Raw genomic sequence first — 13,633 nt, 5'->3', positions numbered from 1 at the left:
AGACCAATTTGTGTGAGTGGGATACAGTCTGGTAATAAACTAACAGAAATGCACAATTATCATCCATCTCGTGGAACGTTTGATCGAAGTGTTTGAACACTGAGGCAAAAACAACTGCAGTATACGTGTACAGTTAATACTTCGATGTTTTTCGATTCACCGATAATTTTCTGGACTAAAGTAAAGTTTGTTTTATTTAACGACGTCGCTAGAGCACATTGATTTTTTTATCTTATCATCGGCTATTGGACGTCAAACATATGGTCATTCTGACACTGTTTTTAGAGGAAACCCGCTGTCGCCACATAGGCTACTCTTTTTACGACAGGCAGCAAGGGATCTTTTATTTGCGCTTCCCACAGGCAGGATAGCACAAACCATGGCCTTTGTTGAACCAGTTATGGATCACTGGTCGGTGCAAGTGGTTTACACCTACCCATTGAGCCTTGCGGAGCACTCACTCAGGGTTTGGAGTCGGTATCTCGATTAAAAATCCCATGCCTCGACTGGGATCCGAACCCAGTACCTACCAGCCTGTAGACCGATGGCCTGCCACGACGCCACCGAGGCCGGTTTTCTGGACTAATGATGATGCGAAGAAGACAATGGCCTCAAGCCATCATCACTGGCGACAACAAGGTTGACGCTGCAATAACTTTGGATGTTTCCTCACTTGGGCGTAGCTAGCAGCGGGTAAGTGGGTGGGGTTTGGCAAGACGGGCAATCCCCCCCCCCCCCCAAAAAAAAAAAAAAAAAAAAAAAAAATAATAATAAAAAATATTGTGGTGGGAAGAGGGGCGTTGAGGCACTGCTGGAGGTAGTCATGTATTTCATTGGTTTCTCTAACTTTTGTGTTATTCCATGCTAGATATAGTGCTTAGGGCCCATAAGTTAACGTTTGTTTTGTTTAACGACACCACTAGAGCGCATTGATGTATTAACCATCGGCTATTGGGTGTAAGACATTTGGTAATTTTGACATATAGTCTTAGAGAGGAAACGCGCTACATGTTTCCATTGGTAGCAATAGATCTGTTATATGCACCATCCCACAGACAGGATAGTACATACCACGGCCTTTGATGCACTAGTCGTGGTGCACTGGCTGGAACGAGAAATCGCTCAATGGGCCCACCGACGGGGATCGATCTCAAACCGACTGCGCATCAATCGGACGCTTTACCACTGCGCTACGTCCCGCCCCTAGGGCCCATACGTTTTTCCAGGGCAAATTCTTTGCGAGCCCTCACTCAAGTATAGACGTGACAAGCAGAGGGAGGAAGCTCTCCCCCTACACTGTAGAGTATGCACCCCATCCCCCCACCCTAGCTGAATGACAAAGCAATGTAATGTTGGCTTTTCCATTCCATTAGTTGGCATCTTCTTCTATCTGCAAAGTGCTATCAAATACGACACCCCACCCCACCTCCTCCAACAATTACAACATTCTCTGCGACGAGTTTGTCCATCTCCCTACCGGCCTCGGTGGCGCAGTGGTTAAGCTATCGGACTACAGGATGGTAGGTACAGGGTTCGCAGCCCGGTACCGGCTCCAACCCAGAGTGAGTTCCTAAGGGCTCAAATGGGTAGGTAAGTAAGGCCACTACACCCTCTTTTCTCTCACTAACCACTAACCAACTAACAACTAGCCCACTGTCCTGGACAGATAGCCCAGATAGCTGAGGTGTGTGCCCAGAACAGCGTGCTTTAACATTAATTGGATATAAGCACGAACATACATTGTGTAAGTTGAAATGAAATGTCCATCTCCTGCGACGCCTTCACCTATATTTTCTGCTACTAGAACTTTTTCTCATTAATATACTGAATGCATTTCATCTAGCAGGACCGAACTAACCAGGTCATTATACATTTCAGATATTAATTACTTCCATCTATCTTCCTACCCGGTGAAATACATTAGCTACGACACTGCAATATTGCCCCTTTTGTGGCGAAAACAACGATCGTATCACTAGCCATCCATTAATCTATTTTTCACGATAATATCGACGAGGTGTTGTCGTCTGCTGGAACAGAAACTATAAGATCCTTTCTAATCCTTCTGAGAGGTGTTGAGTGGCTAATCGTTTTGAATCGTTTAATCGTTGATTAATTGTAACATTTTGTATGTTATCATCTTTCATTTGTAGGGTTCATTAAATCTTCCATCGTGAATTTATTATGTATTGTCAATGATGTCCTCTCTCGTTTTTCTCCTTAACCTCTTTATTCTGTGCCCATTCTCACTGTCTGTGTGTGTCTGTCTCTGTCTCTGTCTCTATCTCTGTCTTTCTTTATTTCAGTCTGTCTCCCCATCTCTCTCTCCTCTGGCTTGCTCTCTCTCGTTCTAATCCCCCCCCACCCCTCTCCTTTTCCCTTCGATCCATCTATCTCTCTCTCTCTCTCTCTCTCTCTCTCTCTCTCTCTCTCTCTCTCTCTCTCTCTCATTCCCACTTCTCTCTCTCTCTTTTCCTAGTCTAAAAATGTACAGTTAACGAGAGCATATCCCTATCGGTTCACCAATTAGGCTCGCTATTTCTCGATGCTGCCAATGTTCATAAACTGCACGTGCATGTGATACTGCCGTGCAATGTTTAACATCTCACGAACAGTGTTGCCTCCAAAGGCTTTCTAAGAAACCATAATCGATTTCCCTCGTGACGTAAAACCCGATACGATGCCATAGACAATTTGGATTCCAAACTTACCGATCATCCATTCATATTTCTTTTTGTAACGTCAATATGAAACTCGTATATGATTAAATTAAAGTAATGTGGTGTCACATTTACTAATTTTAGTAATAATCACGACAATGCGTAACCCTAGCCATAACTAGACATTTAAAGGGACATTCCTCAGTTTACTGCATTGTAAGATTTTTTCGGCTAATAAAATATTTCTACGATTAAACTTACATATCAAATATATTTTCTTGTTTAGTATATCAGTGTCTGTATATTTAATGTGTTTCTGGTCGTCTCAATATTTGTAAAAAGCCCAAACTTGATTTTGTCTTCAAATAATTTCGTATATATTTTAAGAAATAAAATGAAATTTAACCTAGTGCAAATATTAGAACGACCAGAAACACGTTTAATATACAGCCACTAATATATTATGCAGAAAAATATATCTGATATGTAATTACAGTCGTTAAAAAGTGTCTGTGTCAGGGTTTTTTAATTATCTATCTTCATCAAGGGTTTGTAATTATCTGTCTTCATCAAGGGTTTGCAGTTATCTGTCTTCATCAAGGGTTTGTAAGTATCTGTCTTCATCAAGGGTTTGTAAGTATCTGTCTTCATCAAGGGTTTGTAATTGTCTGTCTTCATCAAGGGTTTGTAATTATCTGTCTTCATCAAGGGTTTAATCTGCCTCGGTGGCGTCGTGGTTAGGCCATCGGTTTACAGGCTGGTAGGTACTGGGTTTGGATCCCAGTCGAGGCATGGGTTTTTTAATCCAGATACCGACTCCAAACCCTGAGTGAGTGCTCCGCAAGGCTCAATGGGTAGGTGTAAACCACTTGCACCGACCAGTGATCCATAACTGGTTCAACAAAGGCCATGGTTTGTGCTATCGTGTCTGTGGGACAAATAAAAGATTCCTTGCTGCCTGTTGTAAAAGAGTAGCCTATATGGCGACAGCGGGTTTCGTCTAAAAAACAAACAGTGTCAGAATGACTATATGTCTGACGTGCAATAGCCGATGATAAGATAAAAAAATCAATGTGCTCTAGTGGCGTCGTTAAATAAAACAAACTTTACTTTTCATCAAGGGTTTGTAATTATCTGTCTTCATCAAGGGTTTGTAATTATCTGTCTTAATCAAGGGTTTGTAATTATCTGTCTTCATCAAGGGGTTGTAAGTATCTGTCTTCATCAAGGGTTTGTAATTATCTGTCTTCATCAAGGGTTTGTAATTATCTGTCTTCATCAAGGGTTTGTAAGTATCTGTCTTCATCAAGGGTTTGTTGTATCTGTCTTCATCAAGGGTTTGTAAGTATCGGTCTTCATCAAGGTTTTGTAATTATCTGTCTTCATCTAGGGTTTGTAATTGTCTGTCTTCATCAAGGGTTTGTAAGTATCTGTCTTCATCAAGGGTTTGTAAGTATCTGTCTTCATCAAGGGTTTGTAAGTATCTGTCTTCATCAAGGGTTTGTAAGTATCTGTCTTCATCAAGGGTTTGTAATTATCGGTCTTCATCAAGGGTTTACCGGCCTCGGTGGCGTCGTGGCAGGCCATCGGTCTACAGGCTGGTAGGTACTGGGTTCGGATCCCAGTCGAGGCATGGGATTTTTAATCCAGATACCGACTCCAAACCCTGAGTGAGTGCTCCGCAATGCTCAATGGGTAGGTGTAAACCACTTGCACCGACCAGTGATCCATAACTGCTTCAACAAAGGCCATGGTTTGTACTATCCTGCCTGTGGGAAGTGCAAATAAAAGATCCCTTGCTGCCTGTCGTAAAAGAGTAGCCTATGTGGCGACAGCGGGTTTCCTCTAAAAATGTCTGTGTAGTCCTTAACCATATGTCTGACGCCATATAACCGTAAATAAAATGTGTTGAGTGCGTCGTTAAATAAAACACTTCTCTCTCTCTCTCTCTCTCTCTCTCTCTCTCATCAAGGGTTTGTAATTATCGGTCTTCATCAAGGGTTTGTAATGATCTCTCTCCATCAAGGTTTTGTAATTATCTGTCTTCAACAAGGGTTTGTAAATATCTATCTTAATCAGGGGTTTGTAATTATCTGTCTTCATCAAGGGTTTGTAATTATCTGTCTTCATCAAGGTTTTGTAAGTATCTGTCTTCATCAAGGATTTGTAATTGTCGGTCTTTATCAAGGGTTTGTAATTATCTGTCTTCATCAAGGGTTTGTAACTATCTGTTTTCATCAAGGGTTTGAAATTACTTGTCTTTATGAAGGAATTATAATTATCTAAGAAAAGCGATAGCGTTTAACTTTTCCCTTTTGTAATTTCCCTATGATGTATTTATTTTTTTAAATTGAAAACAAACACAAACGTACAAAAAAAACCCCACAAAAAACAAGAATTATACTAAAGAAATAACTTCCTTCCTCAGTAGTGCATGCGTTTTCCTAACTATCTCCAGCTTCACCCGCCCCTCCCCCTCCCTCCATTTCACTCCTGGTTGTTGTGTAAGTGTCGTGTAGCTGTCTGCTCATTACGGTGATCATTTGGTGCCGATCATTTGTCTCGAGTTTCGCTCCGGGGAACCTTCGTCTGTCAGACATTTTCTGTAACTTGACAAACGGAGAACGGTCACCTCGAGAGCTGTTGACAATGTTATGCGTCTGCGTCTTCAAAGATGTCCCTCGAGCGAATTTTAACAATATGACGAAGGCCGGAAGTGTCCCAGTAACACTGTCCAGACATCCTTTTTATCTGTCTTCCGTTCTTCATTCCACCAACAAGGCCAGAACCGCTGCTTTTATATTTCTACATAGTTTCATTTGGCTGTTGATTAAAGTGCACAACGTTGTGTCTAGCCTTCAATAAGTTTCTCCTTTTTTTCTTTCTTCTTTTTGGGGTGGGGGTGGGTGTGTGGGGTAGGGGTGGGGGTGAGGGTGGGGTGGGGTGGGGTGGATAAAATAAACCAGGGACCTAATTCACAAAGCTCTCTTAGGCTCTGCTAGACAACAAAGCATTCTTTGCAAGTATTTTTGCATTGCACTGCGATATCGCAAAGTTGCGAGAGTTTAGTGAATTAGGTCCCAAGGCACTGTAATATACTTCATATTTATTGCATTTATTTTGTTACTACAGGGCCGTACCCTCCGGGGGGCAGGGGGGGGCAGCTGCCCCCCCCCCCCCCCCTGAGAATCTTGTCCTTTTTTTATTTTTTTTATATACTCTTCAAAAAAAGAAACGCAAAAGGGTACAAATGGGTTATAACTCCGATTTTATGTTTCCTACCGGTTCATGCTTTGTGAATATAAGGTCATTGCATGTCCCAAACACATTCCCACGGTTACATTCGATAAAACACAGCTACTGTACAATAAAGTTCCAAAATGTGAATATTCGCAAAAACGCAGCCACGTGCAAACCATGTCACCACTGCACGTGCGTTGTCTGCACGTGCAACATGAACACCGACAGTATAAAAGTGCAGGGTGTTCGCTTGCCTGGCCTCTGTATCTGGCCGACAGTTGACAATCCAGGACATGCCACGTCTCAGTGAACCGCAGAGAAACAATGCCATCGGCCGACTAGACGCAGGCGAATCCAGAACGGCCGTTGCCAGGGCATTCCATGTGTCCCCAAGCACCATCTCCAGACTGTGGGACCGTTACCAGCAACATGGATCAACACGTGACCTCCCTAGATCCGGTCGACCACGGGTCACTACCCCCGGGCAGGACCGCTACATCCGGGTACGCCACCTTCGGGAACGATTGACTACTGCCACCTCCACAGCCGCAGCAATACCAGGTTTGCGCAGGATATCCGACCAGACCGTACGGAACCGCCTACGTGAGGTAGGAATTCGTGCCAGACGTCCAGTTCGAGGTGTCATCTTAACACCACAACACCGTCGACTCCGACTGCAGTGGTGCCAGATTCATCGACAATGGCCTCAACTGCGATGGAGACAGGTGTGGTTCAGTGACGAGTCCCGATTTCCTGCTCCGACGTCATGATGGAAGATGTCGAGTGTATAGGCGTCGTGGTGAACGTTATGCGGCAAACTGCGTGCAGGAAGTGGACAGATTCGGCGGGGGTAGTGTCATGGTGTGGGCAGTCATCTCACACACTGGCAGAACTGACCTGGTCCACGTGCAGGGCAACCTGAATGCACAGGGCTACATTGACCAGATCCTCCGGCCACACATCGTTCCAGTTATGGCCAACGCCAAAGCAGTGTTCCAACATGACAACGCCAGGCCTCACACAGCACGTCTCACAACGGCTTTCCTACAGAACAACAACATTAATGTCCTTCCTTGGCCATCGATATCACCGGATTTGAACCCAATTGAGCATCTATGGGACGAGTTGGACCGACGCCTCCGCGACAGCGACAACCACAGCCCCAGACCCTGCCCGAGCTGGCAGCAGCCTTGCAGGCCGAGTGGGCCACCATCCCCCGGGACGTCATCCGTACTCTGGTTGCTTCAATGGGCAGGCGGTGCCAGGCAGTTGTCAACACACGCGGAGGCCACACCCGGTATTGACTCCAGATGACCTTGACCTTGGTGGTGTGTCCTATCACTTACTCACAATGGACTAGAGTGAATTGTGAACAATCCTGCAACATTTGGTAATTATCGGACTCACCATTCAATAATTAAATCAATTCTCCAAATGTTACGACAATGTGGTTTTGCGTTTCTTCTTTTGAAGAGTATATATCTCCAGTAATAGCATAGAAATGTTTAATCTTTATAGTATGTTAAAAATTATTTATAAAATTTAGTGCCCCCCCCCCCCCCCCCCCCCCATGGATTTTGGTCAGGGTACGGCCCTGTACTAAGAGCGGAATTTGTCAAACAATTTTGTGTGTGTTGACATTCGTTGAAGTTGTTTGTACATATACATCGGTTTGAGTTGTTTTAATAGTAGGTCGGTGCTCAAGTGAATTAGGGCCAAATACACAAATCTTCCTTTAGCTCTCTCATTAGCAACATCATCGCATCGTCCTTAGGGCCGTAGCTAGGGCGGGGGGGGGGGGTAGCTAGGGGTGGGGGTGGGGGTGGGGCAAGGTGGCAGTACCCCCCCCCCCCCCGAAAGAAATCCGGAAACAAAATTATCTTTTTAACCGTTTAAGGAGTTTTAGACTATTAATTAATTCCTTTTCTTTTTTACGTGTGTTTTAGTTTTGTTTGTTTGTTTGATGTTTGTGAGGTTTTAAGTGTGTTGGTGTACTTGTTGTTGTTGTAGTTGTAGTTGTTGTTGTAGTTGTTGTTGTAATTGTTGTAGTAGTTGTTTTCTTTGCATTGTTCCCCTTTTGGATATTCATTTTTTAATGTCTTCTCTTTTTTTTATAATTTATAGTCAGGTCCCCAATTAAGAATCATTTCTGAGCAGGATTACGACATTGTTACGGAATCGTATAATGTGTATGTTTTTCTTATTGTTTTGTTATTATTTTGTTTAAATGTGTTGCTTTTTTTTTTTTTTGAATTTTGTTTTTCATTTTGTATTTTCAATGTTTGTTTTTTATGTCTTCTTTTTTTTTTCATAATTTATAATAAGTTCCCCAATTAGGAATCATTTCTGAGCATGATTCCGATGTTACACTGTGACAATCGTTCACTTTGTTTTTCTTCATTTTTCCTTTTGTATGTGTTTTTTTTGTTTTTTGTTAAAGTGTGTTGTTTTTGTTTACTTCTTATTTTGTCCCTTTTGTATACACCGTTAATTTAGTTTTTTTAAATGTCTTCTTTTTTTATAATTTATTGTAATTTCCCAAATTAGGACCATTTCTGACCAAAATTACGATGTTACGGAATCGGACAATTACAATGATTAAAATTATAGCTCCGAATGTATCCGAACGACCCGACAATCGCAATTAATAAGAACAAATTTCCTGTTCTGTCTGACATTTTACATTTAATCTGGGCCAGCTTGTCGCATCAGTAGTTTGTAATCGGGGAAATGTAGCTGCTGTAGCCGTGTGTTACCGATACATCATTATTTACACAACCCAATCTAGCAGCTTGTCTTTCACTGCCCAATTAGAGAGAAGTCATTGAAACCCGTTAACCACTGCGACGTGCAAATATATCTGGGCCCGTATTTTCGAAGCCATCGTAGCTACGACCGGCCTCGGTGGCGTCGTGGTTAGGCCATCGGTCTACAGGTTGGTAGGTACTGGGTTCGGATCCCAGTCGAGGCATGGGATTTTTAATCCAGATACTGACTCCAAACCCTGAGTGAGTGCTCCGCAAGGCTCAATGGGTAGGTGTAAACCACTTGTACCGACCAGTGATCCATAACTGGTTCAAAAAAAGGCCATGGTCTGTGCTATTCTGCCTGTGGGAAGCGCAAATAAAAGATCCCTTGCTGCTAATCGGAAAGAGTAGCCCATGTAGTGGCGACAGCGGGTTTCCTCTCAAAATCTGTGTGGTCCTTAACCATATGTATGACGTCATATAACCGTAAATAAAATGTGTTGAGAGTGTCGATTTAATAAAACATTTCTTTCTTTCTTTCGGGACCAAACCGAGCGGCTCAACCGCCAGGGGCGGTCCCTCCTGCTTCACAGAAGACGACGAGACCGGCATAGGCGGTTCAGGGGGAGCCAAAACTGGCAGCTCAATTGCCGGCGGCGGCCCCTTCTGCGTCGCACCCCCCCCCCCCCCCCCCCCCACTACTCGGAAGCAGCAGACGCCAGGAGCGGCAAAGGGGGAGCCAAAGCTGTCGGCTAAACCGGCAGTAGCGGCCCCTCCCCCTGCAGCACCAACGCCGATGGAAACAGGAAAAGTGTCGTCCGCACCAACCAATCCACCGGCGTCTCCACGAGTTGTTGTGACGGCGGTTGCAGAGCGTGAAGCCAAGAAGAGGAAGGTGTCGGTCCAGGACTTGTCCGACACACAGCCCACGACTTGGCAGATCGCACGCAACAAGCTTCCGAGTCGATCATCCCATCAGCTCGCCATGAGTTCCGCTGCGGAACCTCTCCTAGGACATGTACTTTTTTAGGGCTTTTTTGGACTTAAACATTTTTGGCCGCAGTTCAAGATTTTATTGTTTTTATGGTGTTTTTTTGTTTTCTTTTATTGGTTGGGGGGGGGGGGGGGGGGGGGGGTTTGGGTTGTTTTTTTTGTGTTTTTTTCGTAAACCGTCCAACGCAGTTTATTTTGGCAGCCCGTCTAAATTGCTCAAATCACCTTAAAACCTTTTCGGTCGAGCAATCTAATTTTATTGTTTGGACTTAAATTTTTGTAGCACATTTTGGTCTTCGGTCTTTGACCTAACTACTAAATTCGTATTCCAAATTCCGCCCACCTCAAACTTACGCCCCCCCCCCTCCCCCCTGGCCCGGACCATAAGATCGGACTTTAAACTTTTAGATCTTCGTTCAAAATTATATGTGGAAATTACTTCTTTTTAAAAAAATATTATTAAATAGTCCGATCCTCTCTTCTTTCTCTTATTTATTTTTGAACTGTCCTTCTAAAATGCTCCAAATTATATAAATATTCGGCCGAGCAGTCAATTCAATTATTTTTGGCTTGTAACCTTTTTCTTTCTAATTTTAATCCTACTAATTTCTTTTACTAATTGCTATTTTCAAAATTCTGTCCATTTTCAACCCCCATCCCAAATCAGGCGTGTTATATCTATCTATTTAATTTCTTTTTGACCGCCCGACCAAATTTAATGAGTAGAATTTTCTTTATTAATTATATTAATTAGAGATGCGCATCAAAATTTTAAAGGCCCACTATTTAATTTTTGGATGTAAATTTCAAAATTATCCCCTTAATTTTGTTCTGTCCCGGAGCAAGTCACTGGCTATCCAGAGACAGGCCCCGGGACGGACATGCTCGAAACTCTAGTGGTATATGAGCATGTTAAAATTATATTATTCGCACTCACAGAAATTTACCAATCGATATAATGGGGCCTGATCGGGGTTGTTGAAGAAGGCACAAGTGAGGCTATGTGAAATGCACCTAAATAATGTATCGGACAGCCCAAATAAAAGAAATATTACTGAAGTTAACCCAACTGAAAAGTTTTCACTACTACCAGTAATGAAAAATAGACATGAAACTTTAAAAAAATTATTTGAAATGACTTACTAGTACCTGAAAAATGTAAATAATGTTTTAATAAATAGAATATTATTTTACTAAGCAATATTCATACCGCATTATTAAGATAATAATTTAAAAGTATCTTGTGTGACAACCTTAGTGCCATTCAAATATTACGTAATGCTCCAGGGGCTGGTGGATGCAAAAGAAGGAAATGTTTTATTTAACGACGCAAACACTTCAAGCGAGCACGCAACGGACTCTATTAAATCCCGCCCCTGAGTATATATAAATGAGCCTACCTGATCAGTAGATCTAACAGCATTGCGTGGACTTCCATATCCATGTGGCATTTCATCTATCAATAACAATTTACGGAACGGAACGGGAACTCTATTTACGTGCCCATATCCACAGGGGTTCAGCACGCCGGATTCGGTTTCTGACATCGCCAGTGGCCAATTCCGGGGTGGGAGGGGAAGGGAAGGTATGTGTTTGTGGGGGGGGGGGGGTAACAATTTAAATATCGACCAATTACACTTCGCCTTTTATAGCGTTATTCGGGAACATACAAATTCTAAAAATATCGGGCTAAACTATATTTTATGCAATAGGCGAACTTGTTGGTCTATTTCAACATTGAAAAACTAGGGGGAAAAGTGCAGTAATAAATTCTGGATTGTATACTAGTATAAACAGATTTTATGGTTATACCATCACGGTTAGGGTTTTTTCGTCTTGAAACGAATTTTATATAAAATGTTATATTGAAATTAGTTTCCGGCATACTTTGTAATTCACCCGAATCATTTCGTATACACCCGGCATAAGCCCGAATGTTTTCAATTTTTTTTCAAATCACTGGCATGATTTTGCAAGTAAGGTTTTGATTGGTCGAATGAAAGGTCAACTGGACATGAGCTCCAACAGGGTGCTGTTAGATCCACAGGTAATATAATCTCGGAAATGATCATGGTTTATTTTATTATGCGAGATCCCACAAAAATGAAACTGATACCACCAGTGAGACCAACCACTGGCCCATCTGACTGGCACTGTCAGCCGCCAACAGTGAATCGCGCATAACGTCTCTGGCGATGTCAACGTCATGGGGGTCAGTATTTCGTGTGACCTCCATGTGCTGCGATGCACGCCTGCAGCCTCCTAGGCATGGACATGCACAGGCGCCTCACCACACGTCGTGGGATGGCTGCCCAGTGATGCTGCAATGCCTGTTGCAGCTCAGCGAAGTTCTGTGGTGGATTCGGTTGGTTTTGAACACGACGTCCCAGCTCGTCCCACATGTGCTCTATTGGGTTCATGTCCGGGGAAACTGCTGGCCAGTCCAACACAGTGACATGGTGGGCACGAAAAGAAACGCCTGTGTACGCCTGGCAGTGTGCGGCCGAGCGTTGTCTTGCTGGAAGACGAGCCTGTTTCCGCCATGCCGTCTCATCAATGGGGAGGAGGACCGGCCGCAGGATGTTGTCGACGTAGTGTTGCGCATTAAGGTTTCCCTGTACCACCACGAGTTCGGACCGGAAGTCAGCATTGATGGCGCCCCAAACCATGACTCCGCCGCCCCCGTAGCGGTCCCTCTCCAGAAACACAGGCCTGCGCGACACGTTCTCCACGACGGCGGTAAATGCAACGACGTCTGTCCGTGACACTCACGTTAAATCTCGATTCATCCGAGAAGATGACATCTCGCCATCTCCTGGGTCGCAAATGCCCACCCATTCCTGGCCCATAAGAGTCTTGCTTGACGATGTCTGTGCAGGAGGATAAGGCCACGGTAGGGTCGGTGGCAATGCAGTCGTGCTGCGGCAAGACGTCTCCGGACAGTTCGGGCGCTGATGAGTCGTCCCCTGGTTCCCACTTCAGTCCTGGCAGTGCTTGCGGCTGTCAAAAACCGATTGCGCAGGTGCCGCAACCGTATTTCCGGTCCTGTCTATTGGTCGTTACGCGTGGTGTGCCCGAACGACGGCGGTCATTGACGGTCCCTGTCGTCTGATATCGGTTGAGGAGCCGATTAATGGTTGACGGGTGCACGTGGAACCGTTGTGCTACCCGCAATTGCGAGTTTCCGGCATTCAACAAGCCAATGGCTTGATTCCGATCGGCGTTGTTCAACCGAGGCATCGTGTAGGAGTGAGATACTCATTGCCACCCGCGTGTTCTGAGTGTGCCCGGGTATCAGGAAATGCACGTGCAAAGTGTTATTTCGCCAAGTGGTTGCGTGTGCGCGATTTACCGGATAATGCGTTTTTAGCGTTGTTCCCCTTATGTTGGGAACAGGCCGGAAGTCGACCTTTACATGCTGCTGAAATAATGTGTACCACTGTACCATGTACATTGACGAATAGCGTCAACGAAGTCCAACCGGAACGTATATTATTTTGACAAAAGGAAATTGCGTTATTAATGACGGCTAGTATAGTAATTAACCAGCGGAGCTAATTTTAATTAGATTGTTAATTAGATTGTTATCTTTAATTTTTGGCGGACCGTTCAGAATTGCGCCTAATTTCCTTCACAAAAATGCGCACCCATTCTCTTGGGCTTAAAGGGACACACCCTAGTTACGTTTATTTGTTAACCATTACGGCGTTGTTTTTCGCTATTAAACCCCATTTTTCACAAATAAAATTGCACTTTACTTACATTTTATTATTTAGAATACACATTTCCATTCACCTGAAGTGCTTTTTGGTAATCCTGATGTTTGTAAAACCACGAAATGCATTTTTTGCATTTTTTCAAAAGACGTGTTGTCGAGAAAAAACCGTTAAGCAAGCGAGGTCCAATCTATTTTTAGAGGGGATATTTCCATTTCAATGTCACAGACGTTGGTATATCACGTGACCGTTATCATTTTTGTTCGGTTTGTTTTCT

General features: G+C 43.7%; 1 protein-coding gene across 1 annotated transcript in view; it reads left to right on the top strand.

Annotated features, from left to right (window-relative positions):
- The first annotated feature begins 11,722 nt into the window (after positions 1 to 11,722).
- LOC121385305 overlaps positions 11,723 to 13,633 on the top strand; it is a 250,701-nt gene continuing 248,790 nt past the window's right edge. The window contains exon 1 of the mRNA XM_041515928.1: positions 11,723 to 12,051. The gene's annotated coding sequence lies outside the window, so the exon portion shown is untranslated. The remainder of the gene's footprint in view (positions 12,052 to 13,633) is intronic.

The sequence above is a fragment of the Gigantopelta aegis genome, chromosome 11 (genome assembly GCF_016097555.1).
Source record: "Gigantopelta aegis isolate Gae_Host chromosome 11, Gae_host_genome, whole genome shotgun sequence".
Classification (NCBI taxonomy): Eukaryota; Metazoa; Mollusca; class Gastropoda; order Neomphalida; family Peltospiridae; genus Gigantopelta; species Gigantopelta aegis.
This window is presented reverse-complemented; position numbering and strand designations above follow the sequence as displayed.